General features: G+C 40.4%; 1 protein-coding gene across 22 annotated transcripts in view; it reads left to right on the plus strand.

Annotated features, from left to right (window-relative positions):
- Nucleotides 1-24347, plus strand: part of ZBTB20 (zinc finger and BTB domain containing 20) — a 468885-nt gene that overhangs the window by 379841 nt on the left and 64697 nt on the right. The window contains exon 9 of one of the 22 annotated variants that reach the window (XR_007379433.1): nt 10002-12523. The exons of the other annotated variants lie outside the window; for them this stretch is intronic. The gene's annotated coding sequence lies outside the window, so the exon portion shown is untranslated. Of the gene's footprint in view, nt 1-10001; nt 12524-24347 lie in introns of those variants that run through there. 22 annotated transcript variants of the gene reach the window in all.

Consider the following 24347-nt stretch of genomic DNA (forward strand, 5'->3'; position numbering starts at 1 on the left):
CCTGATGCGTTGCAAATAACATGTCTTTAAAGAACTGGTCTTTGGTCCAGGCCTGCATTGTAGTACTAGGAAAGTTTCAGAAACAATTCTGATTCTGCTGAATACCAGAACAGATACATAAAGGTAGCCTACTTTATTTTTGCTTAAAGAAATATGAAAGGGAAGTCTGTAAAATTCGGATAGCATAATAAAACAATTCACAAAAGCTCCTTAAGCAGATCAGAGAAGTCATGTAGATGTGCACTGCAAAGCGCGGGGAGGTGAGTCTGCCTAAATGCGGAAAGGTACAGGAGGCTGTTGACGCCAAACAAGTTCTTTTCCCTCAGTGGAAGTCGAAGCAGAACCATCAGAAAGATTGAAAACCTCAGATACAATTTACAGAAAAGAAGGACTCAATGTGACTCGAAAAGTGTACCCATACAAAGACAGAGGTTCTGTACTTCAGCTTGGGAGTCTGAGGAGAAATAGGCAGGGTTACTGTTAAAGAAGAAAGGGAACATTTAATGGTAGGAAGCCTGCAATATTGTAAAGATTTTCTTTTCATTTATCATTATTGTATTTATCAGAGGCCTTTATGACTTTCCACTGATTAAAATCCTTTTAGACTACTTTCAGAGAGGATGCCTGAAAGAAGAAACAAACATGAATTATGATGTATCATCCAGACTCATGCTGCATATGAATCCTAGAGTCAGGGAACTGAAAAGAAGGTGTTGGAGCTTCTAGCCAAAAAAATTTAATCTGTTCTTGAAATTAGCTGGGGATGCAAGGATTTTCAAGGGTTTCTCTAATATTTTGAAAGACCAGGAATTAAATGGATTTTGTAAATTTTGCTTCAGTAGTTTGTAAATAATTTACCACTCCAGATAAAAATGTCAGCAGTTTTTGTAGGCTTGTAAGTCTTCACTGGTTGTTTCCACTTGCTTGGAAGAGCCTGTCAGTGCCAGAGTGCTTAAATGCCTGCTGACTCCCCCTGTGAAGAAGAGAGCCCTCTGCTCCTGGCTGTCATACCATGGAAGGCACCTTTTGAAGCACTAAATGCAAGGATATTCCTGCTACCAGCTAGATTCTGTTCTGAGAAGTACTGGCTGGCAGCTGGTACTGTGTATTGAATCCAGCATCTATTTCCTGGGATAGCCACAAAGATAGGAGAGAGATGGGGGACATGTTATCACTACAGAAGTTAATAATTGAGTCCAGTCTGTCTTTGTGGTTTTGTGATAAGGAGTATATTAGAAGAGCCAGTTCCTTTTAACAGTTTCTGCCTGAAATGTGCTGGAATGTGAAGTGCTCAGATGAAATCCTTCCTGCCAGCACCTCTCTTTCTTCATCTTCTGCCATTCCCAAATAACAAATTTCTCCCAAGAAAGATGCTGACTTGAGGTGTTGTGTCAAAAAAATGTGTCCCTTTGAGTAACTCATCAGTTTAATATACAGGTGTGCTTCTCATTATAAAATCAAGTGAAACTGAACTATAAGAAAACGAAAGCACCACAGTAATAACCGGAACATATTGGCTTTCAATGTTGTTTCACCTGACCTTCAAAATGTGGAAATCCGCTGTCTGATCAGTTATTTACAAACTCCAGAAGAGAAGGCAACCTGTTAACGGCAGTAGTCCAGCTTCTCCATTGCCATGTTGGTAGCACTGCTACACGGTCCAGCGAGTAAAATTTACACTTGCACATGCTATTTGCTGCTAACTCCTTACATTGGTGCTGAGCGAGCCAAAAACTCTGCTTGAAAAAGGGACCAGCAGGAAATCAGCAGCTTCTGTCTCTTAACACACCAGAGCTATAGAAACTGCCTAGCAAATACCATGGGTCTCAGCTTTCTGAAAGCACATAGGCTATTTTTCATTATTCATCCTAATTGTTCACGGTATTGAAGTTACATTAGCCTGGTCTTGCTTTTTGCCATTTTGGTTCAGTACGTCTTCAGTCAGCTGTTGCAAACTGGAAAAGCTGGAAACAAAAGGCCTGATCGTGCTCAGAGGCCGGTGTCAGTGATGTTAGTGAGGCTACCAAAATAAGAAAGACCTGTGAGGATTAGGCTCTCAGTGCTCATACCAGCTGAAAATAGGTTGGGACCCAGTTCAAATCATCAGGTAGTGGTGGCAGCTAGAACTGCTTGATTCTGAAATCTGACATCTTGTGACCTGCCTGTGCTGGAGGCACTTCTGCGGCCTTGTAGCAAAGCTTTGAAGGCCAGCAAATCGTTCCAGCACCAGTCCCAGACTATGATCTAAGTAAATAAATAAATAAAAAGACAATTCTCTCTGTCCTCAATGCAACAAAACAGTGCATAAATACAGTCTTGTGAAATGACATCTGCTGTTCAGAAGAACAAAAGGCAGAACCGAGAAGGTCGTCATTTTGGCTTCTCTTACTTGTGCTTGCCTGAATTCTAACCATAGCATTATTAACGTAAAACGTAGCTGCTCTGCTTTCTGTGAGCTTTTTTGTTATCTCTAATAAATTAGCACCTTACAGAGGAGTGCTCTTAGCTCGCCATAACGACCAGTGTGTTGGAAGTATTGATCTCAAAATACGGATTACTGATGCGATCATTTGCCCCAGTTGCAACCTTTTGTGATAACCTCTAATGCAACAGGCATTAAAAAATACAGCATGTGATAACGGGGGCTGCTTAGTTACTCCCTAGCAGAGCCAGGAAGAACTCTGTATTTTCACTTTGCAAACCTTGGCAAAGACATAATGCTGTATATGCCAAATTTTCAAAAATGATGGAATTTGGCTTTCATGCCCAGGAACAAAATAGCCTAAGGTACCAACCAATAGAAAAATTGATTGGGAGGGGGAATACCCAACTGTCTAGGATGCTGTTTTTTTGTAGATTTCAGACACTGGCAAATATTGCCCAATTACTACAGCGGGACAAAGGCATCTCTAGACTTTTTGCTCTGAGATCTACAAAAATAAACATCTGACATCAAATAGGGCAATAAAAATACCTCTGCATTCTGTATCCCGATTCAGCAAATCTCAGATGTAAGTAAATGAAATAGCTGAAATGTCAGCCTTGACAGAAAAGAAGAGAGTACAATGAAAAAAGAAAAAAAAAAAAAGAAAAAAAAAGTATAATCTAGGTTAATAACTGCTTTCTCTGTTATTAAAATTGAGAGAACAAGTTAGTTTATCACTGAATCATTCAGTTGTTAACTTACTGAATAGACGAATGCAGAAGTTTTCCAAATTTCTTTCCATTTTACAAAACACTAGTTCATAGCTGCAACCTGGAGTGAAGCTGTTTACAGCTCTGTGCTAAGTAGAAAGTTCAAATCAATTATTGTCCATTAGAGTTAGGTATAACTGATGAAATATCCCCAGAGGAGTATTGTAAATGTATCAAGATGTCCTCCCCCATTACAGAAATGGGGAGGCATGGTAAATTACTTACCTTCTCTCTTACACTTAATGTTTCTGAAATGCTGCCAGGCAGAAAAGGCTTATCTCGTCTCACTGGATTTAAGAGAGGTCTACACTGTAGTCTGGGATGTAAGGGAAGGAAAAAAGGTACTAGGAGAGGGCAGACCCACATTAGGCTTTATTCCCAGATGGGACTAAGAACACAGAAATAGATAAAAGGTGCTTAATAACCAACAGTGGATTCAAAATACTGATCCAAAAGTCAGGAGAAGAGTTTTTTTATAATATAACTGAAATCTTGTGCAGTGAGCTATGTAATAAATGCACTCATTAAAACATACACTGCGATAGGATTGGGCCAGAACATGCAAACACATCCATGCTTAAGGTTGTCTCCTAGCGCTGAAGTAGAGTGAGCATAGTACTGAAAGTAACTAGTATTCGTGATTTGTTTCCATCAGGATCTTTTCCTTTAGCAGCCTTTAGCCTGCTTCTCACTTGTTATCTATCTGCATCCAGGACTGTACAGGACATTGTAAAGAAATATGGAAAGAAAAGATTCTTGCACGCAGGGAGCATTATTTTGTGTAAGGCCTTTGCTAGGGATGTAATGAAGTTTGTTACTGCGAGACGTACTTTTCTGACACCTGATTGTAATGTTCTCAGACTACTGTTGTATCTCTGCTAGTATACAAGATCTCTTTGTGATAAAATGTGAGTGATCTCTGTTGAATGTGACCATCAGCACCACTGAGCACAAGACAGTACAGACAGGGGAGAAACACTATCTTGGGCCCAACCACTCTGAGACAGAATAGAGCAATAAGAACATCCTGGCAGAGAATGGGAAAAGGAGGTACCATGTTGTTGAACAGCCATGTTCCTAAACGGTCTGTGAAAGTGAATCTTGACCTAATCAGTGAGTTCAGGTGTATGAAAGACTTAATAGGTGTCCAGTGTTCTCTGAGCATCCAAAATGGAAATGGGAAATGCACAGTGCAAGAAGAAGTGTACATCCCTCCTTAACGTTGCCAGAAAAGGTTGCCAAAAGAAATTGTAGCTGATGCTGCCCATGGAGAAGCTCAGACTCAAGTTTTGCAAAATGTTTGGAATGTGTGGAATGTTCAGCAATTCAGTGAAGCAACAGGAGAAGGTAGGGTCAAAAGTTAAAAATCATGTGGGAGTGGTTCCTGACTCTTTGGGACTTCTGGCACTGCAGCCTCTGCTTATCTCAGCAGCAGTAAGAAACAACAAAGCTGCCAGATCAGATTCAGTGATGTAGGAGTACAAGAGAAGAGGGGTCTTGACGGTCTTTAATTCTGAGGTGGACAGCCACGACTATTTCAATTGTTACAATATCACTAACTTGGAATTCCAAAGTCTCATTTTCAGATTTCTACATATTTAGGATTTCTTACGTGACTCTTAGACAAGTAACTCGACCTCTCCAAGCTTTCATTTCTAACTCTGTAAAGAGGAATGCTAATACATTAGCAGTCATGGAATCAGTCGTAGAATCATAGGATCCTTAGATTGGAAAATACCTCTAAAGGCCATCTAGTCCAGCTTCTCCGCAATGAACAGGGACAATCACACCTAGATCGGGTTTCCCAGGGGCCTGATCCAGCCTCATCTTAAAAGTCTCCAGGGACAGGGCATCAACACATCACCAGGCAATCTGTTCCAGTGCCTCACCACACTTGCTATAAAAGATTTTTTCATTACATCTAACCTAAATCTACTATCTTTGAGCTTTCCCCTTGTTCTGTCACCACAGACCCTGCTAAAGAGCCTGTCCCCTTCTTTCCTGTAGCTCCCCTTTAGATACTAAAAGGCTGCTATCAGGTCACCTCAGAGCATTCTCTTCTCCAGGTTGAACAGCCCCAGCTCTCTCAGTCATCCTTTGGATCATTTTTGCAGCCCTCCTCTGAATGTGCTCCAACAAGTCTATGTCTCTCCTGTACTGACCATGCTTGTTTTGATGTAGTCCAGGATACAGTTGGCTTTCTGAGCATGTTGCTGGCTCATGTCCAGCTTGCCATCCACCAGTACCCCCAGGTCTTTTATCGCAGGGAAATCTACAAGGATTTTATGAGACAATGTAACATATTAAAGGTTTTGAGATGAGCTGATGCTACAACTGTATGATTCACATAAGTATCCAGGAAATAATGTTGGGAATGCAAATCTAGTGGAATAAGGGCACAGTAATTTGACCACAGCAAAGTATAGATTTGTTTGTACAAAATCTTCCATCATGATTATAAGATGTATGGTAAGATCCAGCTCTCTTCTCAATCTTCAGTATAATTTTCAAAGCATTTTGCAAGGGAGTTAGTTTTGTCATTCATATCAGAATGCATTAATCATATTTCTGGTTGTTGGAACCTAGTGGATACTGGGCTGTGCACAAGTTTCTATTGATATCAGTGGTATATGATCTCAGCATCTCACATAATCAGAAGAAATCATTATTGACAGCTTTTGGACTTTATCTACTCCATTTTTCTCCCTGATTTTCCCTGCAAGCTACAGTGATTAAGATAACCTACTGTTGAGAGTGACAGCCAGTAAGTAGTGGGTGCAGCAAATTCAGAGGTTGGAACTAGATGGTCTTTAAGCCCAATCTGTTCTATGATCCTGTGACTTTCCCTCTTGCTCCACTCATGGATGTTGTGGCCAGCTATGCTAAGGTGCAAAAGGAGCTGCCTTGGGGGAGCACAGCTCTTTGACAGCTATGCTCTTGGAGTAGTGAGAGGATATAACACAACTGAGCTCAAAGGCTTCTTTTTAAGAAAACCAAGAAATGGAGGTTTAAGTTCCCTGCACTCTTCTGCTGCCATTGACACCATGTGCTACTATAGAAATGTGGAAAGAGAGAACTGTATGTGGATCTCAACCAGTAATCAGATTTGCTGCCTCCGCTTCTCTCCCACTCACTTTGAATGGAGAAGCTCAAGGCCTGGAGTGGGATTATCAGGAGACAACAAACTGCACTCACGAGCTAAATTGAGTAAGAACTGGAAGGTTTCTTCTTTTATTGATGTACCGTGGCTGGACAGTGTTTGACGCTTGGCATAATGTCTTTAAAGGCACAGGTTTGGAGGGATCTCTTTCCTGGAAAGTAGCAAATTCTATGACAAGTCAGTAAAATAAACATTTCCATATGAATTTAACACATTCTGTATCACTCTGTAATTCCTGACATGCAACTCTTGGTAAAATAAAACCATTTACAAAAATACTATAATATAAATATAGAGTTTCCTATTTCAGTTGTTGATACTCTTCTTCCATCTTTAAAATATCTTCAATCTCAGGCCTGGCAAAACATCACAAAATGGTATCTGTTCATATTTGTTCAGATAGTGCTTTATGCTGTAGTTCTCTCCTAATTAATATTTCAAAAATGTACTGGTGAAGACTTTTATGATTATGAATGCTTATGCATCATTTGGAATCTATCGTCCTGACTGTGATGTTTGTCATTTGGTTAAAAACAGGAAGCATATGACATAAATGACCAGACACATGGTATAAATAACAAGGTAAAAAAATGAATCATAGAATAAATAACATGGTAAAAAATATGAGTCCTTCATATATCACCAATGGAATGTAAACCAATTAACCCACCTGTTTAGTATACACACCAATGAATAACAGTGTAATTTAAAAATAAAAAAAAAAAGTCTTGTGTACCAGAAATAAGAAGTCAAATATTTCCATTCTGAATCACTTGTTCAGTCAACTCTACCAGTCCTTCATGACTATCTTAGAGATAGGGAATGGCTGTAAACAGATTGTAGAATAATTTGAGAAGTACATCTGTGTGGCTGTTTTGTACATAGTGTAGCTATATATAGTGTTGCTGATCTCTCAGGACTGTACAGGCCTCCAACCCAGTTCTGCGTATCCGCTGTACAAATGGAAGGATTGTCTTGCAGATACAGAATTCCCTTATTTCTTGGCATTGCAAAATTCACACCTTGTATTCGTCATTATTCCGGGAATCAAAATTACCTTTCAGGGGCTTTGGACCACTGCATTTCATGGTCAGATATTCTACAAGTGATGAAAGAAAAAAAAATACGTATATGCAATTGTTAATATTTTTACAGGGAAGGGAAGAAGAAAAATTAATTCGGGAACAGGAAGAGAGGTAGTTTTTTTTGTAAGCATGAAGAAACTCAGGGTACTGGAAATCACACTGTGGAGGCAGATCTGTGACCTACAGTCTGCTGCAACTCCTATTAGGGAGAATGCCATGGTAGAGATGATATTCATGTATTTGTGATATAATACAGATAATGTTATTGACATGAGCCTAGGATAGTCTCCATTTCCAAGTGGTTCTGCTCATCCTAAATAAAGGAAGATGCAGGGAAAGTGTTTTGTATTCTTTAATGATACATATATTACAGAAAATATTTTAGGTAAGCTTTAGGCGTGCTGTGTCTCTTTCCTTAAGTACAGGGGTAATTCATCTTATCTGTTCATCTTCAGCCAGATACTTCAGATATCACAAGAGATACAGCACAAAACTTGGGAAGTATTTAATGAGTATAAAATGCTTACAGGATGTGCATATGAGTGTATATATTGAGGTATAAATATATATTCATACATGCCTGTGAATATATATATGTAAAAATAAGATTATATAGTTTTTTATTTATATGCAAGTACAAGTATGCGTTGTTGGAATTTTGTGTGTGTGTTCAGACATAAATTTGGGTATTTATATATGAAATATGTGAAATGTATTCATATAGCCACTAATTTTGGTCTTACAACAGTCAAAAATAAGCATAGCATGTCTGTTTATGAAATCTGCTGTCTTTTCTGAAGCAGTGATGTTCTCCTTCTTCCAAGGCAAGGCAGAGATTACAGATTAACATAAAGATAACATTTTGAATGAAGACTGGACTGTAGGCTGCTGCAGTTTTAAAGAGGAATATTGTATCTGAAACAGAGAAGAAAAACCTGTTTCATTGAATGGGAAGAGGCAGTTGTTTGAAATGCACGGATTGGAGAACTGTTAATCTAATTCTTGGGGGGAAAGGTTAGCCAGCAGGAGACGCAAATGTAGGACACTTAAAATTACTGCTGTGAAAAATAAATTTAGAAAGCACATGTATGATTTGTTACATGCATATCCCTTCCACATATGTGACATACGATGCTTTCAGAAGCAGGTATTAGTAAGAAATGAAATTGACTGACTGAGAAAGGTTGTGGCTTTATAGATTTCATTCTAGCAGTTTTGAGCTTTGAAAGCAGGCTCTCTAAAGACATTACCCTTTTCAAACAGCTAATTTCTGGGGAGAATAGCAAGAGTTTGTACTGTAACCCTTGGGTATGCAGGAATACTTGCTCCCCATCCATTGGGCCTTGTATCATCTTGGGGCAGGTGGGTTCTTGCTGTGATCATAACACAACAAATGTTCTTGCTGAAGTATTTCATCAAAGCCTTCTCTGAGCTGGCATTCTCCCTCTTGCCCTTGGTAAGCATATACACTGGAAGGCAAAGTGGAGGGAGCTGGAGTTTTCATGGCTTTGAAATGAGGGTGAAAAGCCCCTTTCTGGGTGTTCAGAGAGGAGACCTGGTATACCCTTGGGTCAGCTCTGTGCCATTATAAATAGACTGCTGTAAACAAGAGGACAAATTACTCTGACTTGTTCCAGACAGACATACAGTACGTGCAGCTTAGCAGGCAGCATTCTGAGTCACTGTATGCAAAATAAGCTTCCCAGGAGACTCTGCGATAAAAAAGAAGAAAGCAATTTGTTGTTATTTCAGTCATCACGACCAATGAGCTGCATTGACTCTGGCTACCCACAGAGCCACCCGTGACCAAGCAGTTGGACACTTCGTGGCTTCTGCCTTCTCTCAGATCGTTAAACACACTGGGGTTCCCAAGTGTTTCTGGGCCACCTTGACATAGTCAACTTTTGTGTTCGGTTAGACTTAAAAAGTGAAAAGAGCAGTCTGTTATGTACAGTCAAAGGAGAACTTAACTACTTTTGATGCCGAGTCCATCCTGGCTGCTGCTATGCGCTCCTGTCTGGATTGCCTGGCTGCTGAAGGACAACTCACTGCTTAAATACCAAACCTCTTCTCATCATCTTGCTTTAACAGAAGAGGGAGTAGCAGAGGAGTTATTAACTGAGGAAATATCATTGGAAGTGACACGTGATGCCTTGCATCTCAGCACGGAGCAGTCAGAAGAGTCTGAACAGACAGCCCAGCACCAAGAAAGGGCTCCAGTCTGACTGTGCAGATAAAGGAACGAGCTCTTTCTACAAATCCAAGATACTGCCATCCAGGATAGATGTATCCAACAGAGGGGACATGGTACATGAAGTTGCAGGAATCGTTTGAGAAAGTGCTATCACTGATAAACGTAATGAATTTCCTTTTCTCTCTTTTCTCTTTGTCGTCTTCCCTATCCATACAAAGCCACAGTTTATCTTTCTGTCCTCGGGAACAAGGAAGCTGGCAGGCAGAAATTGAAGAGCCCGCACTAGCACAGAATGGAGCAAAGAATTCTCCATCATCACTACAGATCTGACCAGCCTGTATTTAAGGTTTTTTTTTTCTCTGTGCAGGCACAAATGCAATTAGGAAACCTGTGATTTCTCCTGAGTCTTGCCAGTCTGACAGCTTGGGAGAAGGAAGTGATGAGAATGCAGGGAGTCACTGAGCTAACAATGATCGGCAGCCGCTCTCAGAACATCTCTCCAATCAAGGAGGGCGTATCGGGCACCAAGGTCTCACTTCATTCTGCAAACTGTGGCATCTTGGCACTTGCAGGCAGTGTGCACATTGTCAATCACTCTGTGGCAGCCAGCACTGCTTCCACGAGCACTTAATTCCCCCTCTTGCCTTTCCTGGAGTGGTATGAACTGAAGAGGATAGGAAATCAGAGCTAACGAAAGGTGACGGTGAGAGACTGAGAGAGTTTATCATAATAAATGCAAGGTAAAGGTAAACATACAACTTACAGTCCAGATTCTGTGCTCGTGTATGACATTGACAGTGCCAGGGATGGTGAGTAGGAACAGCAGAAACACAGATGTGCAGTAGAGGATACTGCAGAATATAGGACTGAAAGTGGAAAGCAAGCATAAGGCTAAGGGAAAGGCTACAAATGAAGACAAACAGACAAGTATAAACAGCAGGTAAAAGAACAGACAGAAAGAAAGGAGTGCAGTGGAAGAGATGGGTACAACTTACAGTGCATCCTCTCCTGAGACTGTCTGCCCCCCCCAAAAATGGGTAGGATCTTTGAAACCTTTAAAGAGATTAAACTCACAATTTACCTTGAAATAAAAAGAGGCTTGTGAGTGTAACACGCTCAGCTGGTCTTAAAATATTTCTGCATTCTTGGCAGCATCCAGTAACACCAGCAGGAGCAGCATGACTTAAAGCCCTACAAATGAAAGTTAGCATGCACCCCAAACACTTCATTAAACACTAATGCATATACTATGCAATGCGAGTGTGCACTGAAAGGCTAGATATTTTTTCTCAAAGCATTTATGGATGTATGTATTGTGTTGCCTACATGCTCTAGAAGACTTTACACAGATGAAGTAGCTTGATATTGTCCATTCTAAGATTTAGCTTCAGCGACCTATTACTTTTCAGCCTTCACCCTGGAAACACCCATGATTCTAAACACATTTATGCTTCGATGTAAAGACCTCCAAATTCTAGTTAGAGGTATTTTAGTTCGGTGCCTGCAATTAGTGGATAGTTGTTATTTTGATTTTTCCTTGTTTCTCTGCAAAATGTGTAGCTCTGCTGCCTTTTCCCAGAGATATTCTGAAGACTAAGGAATGAGATTTTAAATTGAAAAGCTGTTTGGCTACAGTGCAGTGCATAACAAAGGCTCACTGGAAGCTTTAGGTAGTGAGGTATTCCAATGATGTTCCTGATGTTCCTCCTCTGAAACCGGAGGTTTGTTGTGTGCAGCCAGGGCAGATGCTCGCTTAGCTGTGACTGAGCTGCTAAAACCAAAGCTGTGTTTACCATCCGCTGCCCTGCAGATCTGAAATGTAGCAGAATGTTAGCGGCAATGCAAGGAAAGCTACCTGCATGCATTAAGCTTAGTGGTGTATCAGACAATGGGCCCTGAAATACTGCTGTGGGAAGTGACAAGGAGATGCAAATACACTCTGCTTTGTCAAAAATGAGTAACACTTTGGAAGGGAAAAGGTGCATCAGATAAACGTCAAAATGACTCTTACAGCAAGGGTCAATAGAGAAACGTGAACAAAATCTGCCAGATTTAACAGAACGTTAATTTAACATCCTAAGCTTTAAAACCAAGCTTTTCTTCAGCTGATTTTGAAGGAATATTAGTGAATAATGTAAATCAGATGCCAGCTGATGAGTCTAGGCATCTGTGAATTGATTTATTTTTGTAAATGTAAACAGTAAAACGACTGTTCAGCAAAAACTAACCTGTTTTAGAATAGCCCCTTTTTAGAACCAGCTTTTCTAATATATGGCATATGGGTTTCCATTAGCATCATCGGGATGACCTCATGTATATCCTGGGGCAAGTTTTGGCCCCGGATGTTCTATAATTAAGTTCTAGTGGCTCACACTGCAAGCTTGTGTTTTGGATAACTTACTTAAGGCTGCTAGCATTTAAATGGCCACAAGTGGGGCCTTCATGTTAATGCCCCATTAATCCCTCTGCTCTGGGATCAGGTTTTCCTGCTTTAACATCTGTTGCACCAGCAGTCGGTGCACCTACGCTGTCAGCATGCAGAAGGTCAGAGGCACAGGGGAGGCTGTGTGGGTTTCTGCTAAAGGGACTGTTTCAACAGGACCACAGTTTGCATCTCATTCAGCCATGTTTGCTGCTCCTGCCTGAAAAAGCATCTTTATGTCTTATAGCCCGCCCAACCTGGTGTTAGCTATGGGGTTTCTTGAAATGTCCCAGCCACCTATTTGAATCCACTAGCATCTCTTATTAGGAGCTGAATCAGCCATAAATTAGTGATTAGATATTCTAGTACCTAATACCTTATGTGCCAGAAAAAAAGATCCTAATTCATCCTTCACATGCTAAGTTACTTGTAAGTGGAAATTAAGACCTGCTTGCATTTGACTGGCTTTTGTTGCTCTGGTCTTAGAAATCTTAGAAGCCTTGTCAGAGATGTAGATGCTTTCTGAATATAGAAGCACGGTGTTGTTTACATTAGTATTTGGTGGGGAATTGTAACAAGATCTTTCTTGTTGTGGATCTTACTATGATTATCTATGTGGGGGATGGTTCAAAAACTTCAGCTCATGCATGTACAGGGCAACTTCTTGCTTATATATAGTATGTTTTCTGCCACAAAATTTAATATATTGCTGCTCTCTGGATGGCACTGACTTCCATGTTGTTCTCAGACATGATCTAAGGGATGCTTTTGGGCCTTCAAGGGGCTTTGTGGGTTTTGTTCTCGTTCTCATCTGATCGGTTTGGACACTGATTCACTCACACTCCTTGTCCCACTGGTTACCACATTCCTGCCTCTCCATTCTTTCTCTCTCTCCAAGTACTTTTATTTGTGGGGAAAGCCCTATCTGTTTCCCACACTTTGGGGAATGGGAAGCAGGGAAGTGAACTACATGAGGAGTGAACATGTGGCTATGCAAACTGAGGGAAGAAAATCTGGACTTGTTTCTGTAAGAGGAGAGACCTTTTTTAATGTTGATATAAGGCACAATCAGACTGTTCTTTGTGATTTTAAAGATCAATTTACGTACACACATCAAACTTCCAAGAAGGCTTATTTTACAAATCTTAGCAAATTTAAAAAATCCCTTTATGCTCTTAGAAAATTGTCGTGTTATCAAAGTGATAGAAAGCACACCATTTTAAGCAGTTTGATTACCAGTGACTGCAATGCTCTGCTTGGTGTTCAGAAAAGCTATCAGCTGTCAGTCACGTCAGCAGAACCCATGGGGTTAGGAGTGCTGGTTTGGCCAGGCTGAAGGTCATTAAAGCATCCTGTCTATATGGACTTACAGTATTAACTTTAAAATTAGCTTGCTCTTGGGGGAGTGAGCAGCATTGTGTTTCCTCCTCATATTTAAGTGTTATCCTAGCCATAATGGCTGTCAGAAGCATTTTGTCTGTCAGCTGCTTGGAAGGTCCACAGTGACGTACATGGGGTTTTAGGATACAAGGCCTGTCGAAGCTGAGGTAAGCAATGAAATATTGCATGTATGTTACAAGTGCAGAGCACCAGTTAGCAATGTGTATCAGCTGGAAGATGAACACACAGCCTCAAGACTGCAGCACCAGGCAGACACATGGTAGCCTTCTCTTCTATTAAACTTAGCAGGGATTTCTTTCTGTTCTTTCAAAAGGAGCTATATTTGGCTTTGCAGATAGACAGGTACATACAATTAGTTAGTGGGGAACTGTGGAAAGTTAATAAGCTGCCCAGGCTGGGATTTGACAGTACATGGGCTGCAGGGACCAAATCAGTTCAACAGATTTCCCTCTTGGGCTGCTCAGGCTTGCCAATATATTGCAGTTCCCAAGTCCCCCACTTGTGCCAACACAGCTGTTAGTGGCATTGCATTATGAGGGGAGACAACTAATCTTTCTTTAAATCATGGATTTTTTTGCAGGGATTGCAATGTGCTGGGGAGTAATGAGAATACCTTATCTGATATTGCTTCTGAAATCACTGTTTTGTTGGACCTTCAGCTTCAGGGCATGATTTGCAAAGTAATTAGTACTGCATTTATGTCCAGCATTTTGTGCAGGAAGTACCATTGCTAGTGCAAACAGCTCAATATCTCCAAAAAATCCAAAATTTAATGAGATTTTTTTACTGCACCTCTTGAAAGGATCCCATAGTAGAGCTGTACACCTAGAGCTTAGGTGGTGCCAGGAGATGCTGCATCGTCAGCTATCTGAGGCAGTACCTCCTGTGTGAGACCACACGGAGTTAAATCAGTGTCTTTGGTCCCAAGAGGGATTGTGTTTTTCCCTTGGTTCAAAGCTACGTGCAAAGAGGAACAGATGACACTCAAATAGATATACCGCTAACCTAATTTTTGTCTTCAACAACACCGCTGATGTAAAGTTCATCCTTCTTGCTCAAAATAATCAGTAAAACTGAAGTTATTCCTCCGTCTCTACCTTTCCCTTGCTTCTCATCAGTTAGCTCTTCGCTTTCCAGTTTCAAAAGCTAAGAAGGCTGAAAACAGCTGATACCTGGTCCCAAGTTCAGCTGGTGGCTTTTCCTTCTGCTGTCCTTTGCTGGCACAGGTTTTGGATGGGAAGTGCCAGAATCATTTAATCTCATCATTTTCTCACACCTGCCTGCCTTCCACTGCCACCCCTTGCATGGATTTTGTCTGGTGCAACTTTTTTTAGTGTTTTAATGCTTAAGTAAGAGGAGTATTACTTTTTGTTTAAAAGCTTTTATCTGCTGTTCAGTGGTGTGGAGGAGTGCAAGGCTCAATCTTTCTGTCATTGTCTTTACACTGCTTTACAGAAAGACCAGCTCCCTTTTGCACTGTCAGGTTTCTGGGTTTGTGATACACTTTCCCTTTAGCAGCTGATTGACTCACAGGTCAGAAGGTCACGTACTCTTTTAAGTCATTTCCTCCCTGCTATTGTCACGTCTGTTGTTTGATCCGTACATGCTGCTCTCTCTTTATGCAGTGGATTATCCACTCCTCTTGTGTGACCATTGCTTGTGATGCCATCCAGTGCCGAAAGAGCCATCTCCTCAGTTCTCGAGGTTTTGCTCCTTGCTGATCTGCTCCTTTCCTCTTACACAACTCCATCTCACTCATAGTGTTCTTCATCAACAATAATTTTAGTCTCCTTCTGGTTAATCATCATCTAACCTGCCAAAGTGTGTTTCATGGGTTTCCATATTTTTCAAAGATGGTTTTTAGGCCAGAAAAACACAGTGTACCTTGGAGTCATCAAACTGGAAAAACAATCAGGACCTGCTCAGCCCATCTCCCCAGGGCCAGTGGAAGATTGTGTGTGCATCACATGTTCAGTGTTTTGTCTCGAGTTTGCAACACAGTCAGCCTTCAGTTCCTTCCCTAAGGAGACTGCTCTTCAGACTTAGGCTGGAATTGATGTTACTGCTCTTGATTTTATCCATATACCTTTTATTAGTAGGTTTGTTTGTTTGTTTGTTTTTTGCATTTGCATCTTTTAATTATACAAAGCTTGGTTTCATGCCTTTATCTGCTAGCCATTGTCATGTAACTGGGCTATGCAGATGTAGCACATTAGCTCTTCTTTTCTGTTTTATTTTTTTCATACCACCCTGGTCATTTTATGTACCTCTTCTCTGAACTCTCCAATCGCTCTGATGAGAAGGTGTCCAGAAACTAATGTCAGATTCCAGGTGATTTCACCTCAGAGCACAGACAGAGAGACTGTTGCTACATCTCACTGTTATGTGATGTGATTACTTAGCTTCTAATGCTGCTGATTTGTCTTGACTTCTCTGTGTGTGTTAGGTCTAGACTGGAGCCATCATCTGTGGCTCTTAAAAATGAACTTTTAGGCAGGACCCAGGCTGGTTATGTGTTTCTGATTTTGTTAATCTTCCTTTTGGGCTCCCTCAGCCTCCTTGCTTTCCCTTTTTCTTGTAAGAGTGTAAGCCTCTCATGTTACAGGTGTTTCAGTTACTGCAGCTTACTGCTGCACCTGCTTTCTGAGCCAGTCCTGTGGGCTAGGACTTCAGGGTCACCAGCTCCTATGTGTAGCACATACCTTTGGTATTCTAAGCCTGTCCAAAGCAAAGGCATATGCTTCCTTAAAGATGCTGGGGGAAGGGAATCACGTTACCTGTAGTGAATCTTTGTGAGACTAGGTCATAAAGTAACATCGGCCTGGAGCAAAACAAGGTCAAGGCACTTCTCCCCAGTTGTCAGGTGGCTTGAACCCAGATGCTACAGATGTATAGAAACAGGGAAAGAACCAAGGAGAAATACACTGAGATAACATGAAATTTTTTGGAGGTATTTGTATTCCAGTAGATGTTTTCCCCTAGCCCTTGCAGTCAGCAGAGCTGGCGTCAGATTCAAGTAAACAAATAATCTGAGCAGCTTCTTAAAATGCATGAAATGTAAAAGGCAAGATTTTGTTTCTCTCCACAGTGCTCACCACCAGGTAAATCTACTTTGTCCATCTGGCAGTTAGATATTTTGATCACTGATATGCTTAGGAACATTGTTATTCTCATTCTCATGCTGTTTGTTCCTTAAATATTTACTTCTGGCATGTGTATATGCAGATGTACCAAAGCTTATACCTTTCCATATGCCCAGAACGCTTTGGGCTCATGCTCAGCTCTGTCGTGGAACCCCCTGGGTAGCCGTGCTGCAGTGACCTTTGTGCTAACTGCAGTGTCATGGCCTCTGTGCTAATTGCAGCTTGGTATTGAAAAGGCAGAATTTATGTCCTCGTTAGTGAAGCCTTTTCAGGATAAGGTAAGGAAAAGATACACACCTCTCCACTGTCTGCTAACGTTGATAACGCAAGATAAGGAAAATGTGTAGAGTACAGTAGAAGGCATATGCTGTAAACAAGAAGCTGTAAACATGGTTGTGTTGAAATGCACTGCCCAGTGGATGAATGCGGTTGTGCTGGTCCTTTTGAATTGTTAACGCACCACTACTTGAATTTTTTTGTAGAATGAATTCTTAATCAGTAAACTGGTCCATGCTTGGGTAGTTCTGACTCTTGGCTTCTTTCTTTACAATTAACTCGCAGCAAGAGTTGGGACAATGATTAACCAAAACGTTGATGGATGGATTTGGTACTGCAGCTGTCATGTGATAATCTGGTAGCTTCTGTTCGTCATTTACATCCCAGTAAAACGATCTGGAAAGTTTGCATCAAATCAGAATCATTTTGTTTTGTTCTTATAGCTCTCTTGATTTTAGTATGCTCACTTTGCATCTCTTTTCCTTTATTTCTAATGTAGTTCATGAGTTTAATCTATTAAAGGCTATCCATCTACTATTACAATACCGAAAAGTTTCAGAAAGCCAGTTCTGTTTTAAACACAAGAGAACTACATAGTTGCTTAGAGTCAAGGACTGGTGGGCTCCCTATCACCTCTTGTTTGCTGATTCTTCATCTATTTGAGAGGGGAATGTGCTGAGTTGCCTGTTTGGCTGAAACTTCCTTTGGAAATAAAATCCAAAAAGGAAGCGATTTGTTCTTTCCCTGCAATTTCCAGGAAATGGTTGAGTTTCACAGTCTCTTCTATTTAGTATTACCCGAATCATTGCATTTCTTTTTGTCTCTCCTTCCTCATAATAGTTACTACGTAAAGACCTCGAAGTGTTTTCTGAACATTCATGAGTTAAGCCTTAGAAATTGCTTGTGAAGTCAATCTGTTTTTAAGATGATTGGCCTTACAGAGAAGTTGAAGCACAGAGCACTGAAATGTCTTTCTCAGGGCCGGGCAGAGATTCCCCAGAAGAGGTGTAAGTAGGACCCAGATTTCCCGATTCCTAGTGCTGTTCTTTAAAATAAATCAAATTCCCTTTTGAATTCTGAGGATGCTCTTTGATGGTGGTGATGGTAGTGCAGCAAGCCTTGTTTCATATTTGTAAAACTTTGTATTTTCCCTTTTGATCTCACATCCTTTAAACCTTATTATTATTATTATTATTTTTACTGATGCCGGCTCTAATCTATTTCTATTTTTATTTTGGCAGCCCTGAGTTTTCCATCAAATTGGTGGAACTGTCGCTTCCTAAACTACTTCATAATATTAAAATTGATGAGATTGACTTGAAGCTGCTTTTACTTTTCTTTCCTTTTTTCTTGCTCTTTTAATAAAGGCAAATCAAACTGATATGTTCCACATTTAAACCTGTACATTCTTTCACTTGGTATATTCTGATTGATGGCTCTGTTTCTTACTACTCCTTTTCTATTATCATGCGTATCCATTTGTAGTAAAATACCTAGCTATCTTCACTGTTGTATTTTCATACTCCAGTCAAAAAGCTCATTGCCTCTCAGTAACCGATTGCAAACCCTTTTCTTTTCCATCCTTTTCAGGTGCTCTGTGTGGCAGCTCAGTCCTGCTGCAGACTAAAACCTTTGCTTCTTTTTTCTTTCCTCGTACCGTGAAGTCATGTGTGAAGTCAGTGACATCACAGTGGGCTGCTGTGGGAAATCTTGTGATATCTGAAGGAGAGGATTATAAATAGGTTAACAAAGCCATGGCAAGACTGGAATGATAAAGGTGTTTATCATACCATAAAGCATCTCAGTAATTAGAAATTTAAGCACAGACGTTTCCTGTTTTTTGAGGGAGAGCTGGAATTTTATCTGCTTTTCTGTTGCTTCATCAAGGAAGTTCACGTTTATAAGCAAGAATTGAAGCTGCACTTTGTTTTTCACACAGTAATAGGGAAGGGAGAATATTCAGGCAGGCTTGGTCTATAACATTGATTTGTAACCAACAAAGGAAATGTCTACTTATGAGACACAAATCAATGTAACCAGACTGTGAAAGTGCAAACAGAGATGTGAGAAAATTGTTTGATCATTACTCTTGCTTTGGAAAAGAGAGAGGGCCAGATTCTGCTTTCATTTATGAGGATGTAACTGCCATGAAAGCCAGAGACTCACCAGAATAATTATGAAGGAAGTTTCATTTGGAGTCCTTCTGATGGCTGGAGGTGTAAGGTATTTGAATCAGGAAGGAGGCTAAGTGGCAATGGGAGGCAGAGAAAGGATGCTGTAGCAAAGAAGATATGAACCAGGTTTTGTTATTAATGAGATTAATGAGTTGTAGGTACAGAAAATATATTGATGTACCTTCCCATGCAGAGATGACCTATGTGAACTGTGCACCTGCTTAATTCAGCGGAAATCATAAAACAGTTTGCTTTAACTTCAGACTTTTTTGCCACAGGGTGAGATATTTCCTTAGAAATGAACTGCTCTCCTGAGAATAATCTAGTCCTGCAGGATCTAGCCTGCAGGGTCCGTTATCTAGGAAAAACACATATTAGCAACAAAAGCCACCATATTTTGAAGATAATAAGAGAATTCAGTGGTTTCAGTCCATTTGGCCTGTTGGCACTACTAGATGCTGATTTGAAAGCAAACCCCTTTATTCTTTGCATGGATAGGCTTTATAAGGACTTTGTACTCTGTAGAGGGATGCAGTTAGTTGTGCCAATGCCAAATCTCTGGGGTAAACAGCTTCTGAAGCTGTGGTTTGGTGGATCTGGGTCCTAATGCACCATCAAAAACACTGTAGCCACATAACACGAAGTGTTGATCTAGGATAAACTTGCATACCGGTTCAAATGTTTTCAGAACAAATGGATTAACTTCATATGGTAGGCTTTGTGCCAGATCAGATATCACCTGTCTGCGCCACTCTGACTTCAGGCTAGATTATATATCGTCTGTTCTCCCACAGCAACATCAACTCTTGCTAATTTGATAGTAATGTGATCATGTGCCCATACCCAAAGCAGGTCAGATCTGTATTGCTGAGTGATCCAGTGTTAAGGGCTGTGGGCTGACAGTCTGAGTCTGTTCATTAGTGGGGAAACTGCCTCTTAACGTCAGCCCACCGAGGCTGAAGCAAACCCTCCTTCCTTCAGTTGAGCACCTGGCTTCATTTCATGTTTCAGTCACCCTCTTCCATCATCAGTGCTCATAGTGACAGTGGGCTTTCCTCAGATGTTCCCATTCGGTTCCATCAGAGAAGCAGGCCAACATGCGCATACATACCTACCCAGCTGACAGGCGCGGAAATCCGGTTGGAGGTAGATATTTTTATTCTGGTTGAACTACTCTCATTCCTGTGGTTATTGTTTTATTTATGTCACAATACAAGATTAAATCAGGCTATGGCTTCCCAACAGGCAAACAGGGCGAGTCTGAACAAATGATGTTTTCAAAAGTTTTTGGGATAAGAATAATTCTGAATCTGAAATGCGTGAAAGGAACATTCGGGATTTGTTACAAGTTAAACTGCCCTTTAAAGAAGGAGGTGCAACAAGTTCTTTCATCTAACGTTGTAAATAAATTTTAAAAAGTCCTCCTTTTAGTTTTTTCTAACTTTTAAACTATACTGGGCTTTGAGATGGAGGCAAAACTCTCCATGTTACTTGCCCCCAACTCTCACATGCAGTGAATATTTACCTTTGAGTGCTCCTTGCATCATGATATTTTAAAGTAAATGTCTTTGTGTCAGGGATGGCTCTTATATAATACATGTTGTCATCTGGAGTGAGGCACAGTTGTGCATATTTAGCTGGTTTACTTTGTAATGCATCATTACAAGTGACCAAAAACATGGTACAGGAAGTTGTTTGTGTGCTTTTTTTTCATTGCTTATGCAACTCCCAAGCTGAAAATGTTCTAGAGAGCAGATGGTACAGAACAGTCAACTGCAGACTCCATTTTCCAGATGCATAGATGTTTCATGTCTAGTTGAAACCAGTTCAGATGGTTTTGTAAACTTGAGACCAACTATTGTTTAACCCTTTGCTGTGCCACCGGTGGAAGTTTCCTATGGAAGCTTCAGTCCTAATAAAATAATCTAAACGCACAAGATATGCTGTGTTCCCAGATGCTGAACTGGAATATGGGGCCATGCTGTGATAGGCAACTAAAATATTAATCCTGTTGTTCTAGAAGGGATATTGCAATTTGAGCAACTCATGCATGGTCCGTGGCTTCTATTCCTTTCTCTTTCTTTTCCAAATAGTACACTGTAACACTATGGCCAATATCTGAATTTCTTACTGCTTGACAAGGGGATTACTAGATAGTGAAAACAAATTAATTTGACTTCCTACAGAAAAGGTAAGAACTTCCTACCCTAGGGCAGTAGCACAGTCAGCTCATCATGACTGCATGATACTGATAAACTACAGTTTACAACTCAGCAGGTTTCTTGTTTGATTTGTTTTTTTCACTTGCTTGGGTCTTTGGACTTTTCACAGTAGGCTTGTGGCTGCTCAGCCATCAGTTTTTATTTGATAATAAATAAAAGTACTAGTCCAATTTTTTCCCCAGTTGTACTCAAAAAAATCTCTCTGAGATCATAGGAGTACTACAGACTAACTTATTTGGAGGTTATCCAGGAAAGCCAGTGTGCAGTTGTTGACCAGTCCAATCAATTTCTGTGTTCAAACACAGTTTAGCTTTAGTTCAGTTCTGACTTTACTGTCAGACAGTTGGTGGATCCAGGATTGTAATAAGCAAGGCACTTGATCTCCCAGTACAAAACTGTTGATGAATGCCCACAGTATTTGAAAGGGGCAAATAGCAGTTCCTCCAAAGATAGTGCCTGGTTAAATGGTACAACTCGGTCAGAAGTAGACATAGAACCAGAGTCTCACATCTGATCCATTCTGCCTTACTGTTCTCAGATACTTCCAACAAACTTTAAAGAAAGATTATCTAAGCTGACAATAACTTTAGAAATAAAAGCTGAAGAGAAACATTTTTCTTTGTTACCCACTCAGTTTTTAACTATTTGTTACATTCTCTGAATGTGAAGAGATGGACCTAGACTGAATTCACAATTCTGAAGAATCCAGAGGTCAAACTGACTTTATGAATCTCTGACTATGATCCATCTCTTAAACCAAGAGAATGTAGCAGTCTGGAATGGCTGAAGTCTGGCTCTTATGTTGGTAATACTGTATAATTCAAACTTAGATGCCAAAGTATGCTGGTTGATGGTAAGAGAGGTCAGAAGAAACTCGTTTCTTTGGAAAACTTTATAAAACAGCTTGGAACCTGTTCATTTTTCTCTTCCTTTGAAGAGTTCTGAGTTATTTATTAAGCAGAGTCATGATGCTACAATTGATGTACCTGAGAGCACATTTCTCTACTACTAAGGTTTGTCCCATTTGGCAAGAGGACAGACAATTCAATGTCTCAATGAATAGCACAAAAGTTACTGGAGAGAATTTCTTCTTTGGCCTCCTACTGAAAGTGTAGAATTTTTATGAGGGCAGTATAATCTTTAGAAACTCGTCCTTTAAGCAAACCACCTGTGGACTGCAATATAAATAGTATTTTCAAGATAAAGAATTTTTATTGGAAGATCTCATTATTGATTTGCAACATTTCCTATTAGCCTTACAGTAATGAATGAGTTTCATATTTTCCTTCACTCTACCAAGGAGAAAACAGAGGATAGAAAACATAATGGTGTGTCAGAACTATGGAAAGTAACAGTTTTATTAAAATGTATGCCTTCTCTAAGAGACAGATGGAGAATTCACGTCTAGCAAGAGTTAAGCTTTCCAGTCAGACTCCAGTGGTGGTCTTTGCCATTTAATGCTCTTTCAAAACCAAATGCTGCTGTTGCTTTTTCTTTCACTCCCTCTTGCTGCTCGGGCTGTGAAGCAAATTGTATGTACTGAACTGGTTTCTCAAGGCAATAAGTGAAAAAAAATGGCATTTTAAAATAATAGTTGCCAGGTCCTGCATCTCAGAACTGTCATATTGCATGTTAAAAGCTCTCTCCTTCCCAGAAGTGAGGTGTAAAAAGTAATATGAATATTTGTGTGTGAGTGCATGTGTCTGGGTCTGGGACACAGACAGATTCCCTACCTGGAAATGGCTTGCTATTATTAGATATTCAGTTACCAGGGGTTATGTAAGACAATTGAAGCTCTGTTTTTTAACAGAGACATGATTCATGCTACTTGTAGTAACACTAACCACCTCCAAACCAGACAGAAAGCAGACACAGACAAAAGGCTGAAGAAATCAATGCAGGCTGAACACAGCCATTCTCCTGATATCTTCTCCTTCTTCAGCAGCCCTCAGGTTATCAGCAGCAGAGTTTAATGCTAATTCTGAAGTCACTTGGAATTATCAAGCTGATGCATCCCTATCCGTGGCCTTTGCAAGGAGCATCTGAGGCTGTAGGAGCTGGGACAGGGGACAGTACTGGATATGCTTTGCCGTATTCCCAGCAGTGTCTCTGGTGTTCTGCAGGATGCCGAGGGAACTGTGAGAAGAACTAACACTCCTACCCTATTTTCTCAGTTACTCCAGCTGGGAAGGCTGGAACCAAAACAACTTTTGGCTTCTCTGCCATTAACACTTCTACAGTCATTTTTATAGTAATGTGGAGGGAGAGTTGAGACCTGGAGTAGCTTTGAACTTCTGCCAGTATTCTTCATTAGAGCAAACTGTGAAATCTTATCAAACTAGAATAAATCTGAGCTCCCCTGCAGCTAACTTTCCTTATCCATTTCCTATGGTACTTCTTGGTGGTCATGGAGGAGATTAGAATATATGCAAGCTCCTTTTTGATTTTGTTCAATGGAGCGGTTTTCGTATGACAGTTTCTGTTGGGAGATAGCAGGAGTAAGGTAGCTGCCAGATTGTCTACAGTTAAAGATCTAGTCTTTTTCTTACAGAGAAAAAAAAATGGGGTTAGGCTCAGGACACCAAAGCGAACACTTGATGGGGTGTTTATCTACAGCATATATCTTTCCAGAAATAAAATGTGGGGAAGTTGCTGCAAGGTCCCCTCCAGCCACTGCCATTCCCTACTCTGTATCGTCTTGGAAGACTGGATCTTCTGTATTATTTCATTTCAGCAACATCTAAACCATCCTGTATAGTAACTTCTGCTGTCAAGGAGGAAGATGCTAAAGATTTGGAAATGGTCTTCTTAGCGCACTGGAGGCAGCCCTTCTACATTAGCAGATCTTATCGAGCAAAAGAGCCAACTGCTTTCAGTTTCATTCAAAAAAGTTTTGAAATAACCAGAGAAATAGCCTTGAAGAGGATCAGAGGAGAGCTGAATTCAAATACATTCCAAGAGTTCATTGTTTGCTAGTACAGCAATAAGAAAAACAAATATTACTGATACATTATTTTCCTTAATGCGTTATGCTATATGTACTGTTGAGAGCAGAAACCACTTCAGCAGCTATTA

This window comes from Lagopus muta, chromosome 1 (assembly GCF_023343835.1).
Source record: "Lagopus muta isolate bLagMut1 chromosome 1, bLagMut1 primary, whole genome shotgun sequence".
Classification (NCBI taxonomy): domain Eukaryota; kingdom Metazoa; phylum Chordata; class Aves; order Galliformes; family Phasianidae; genus Lagopus; species Lagopus muta.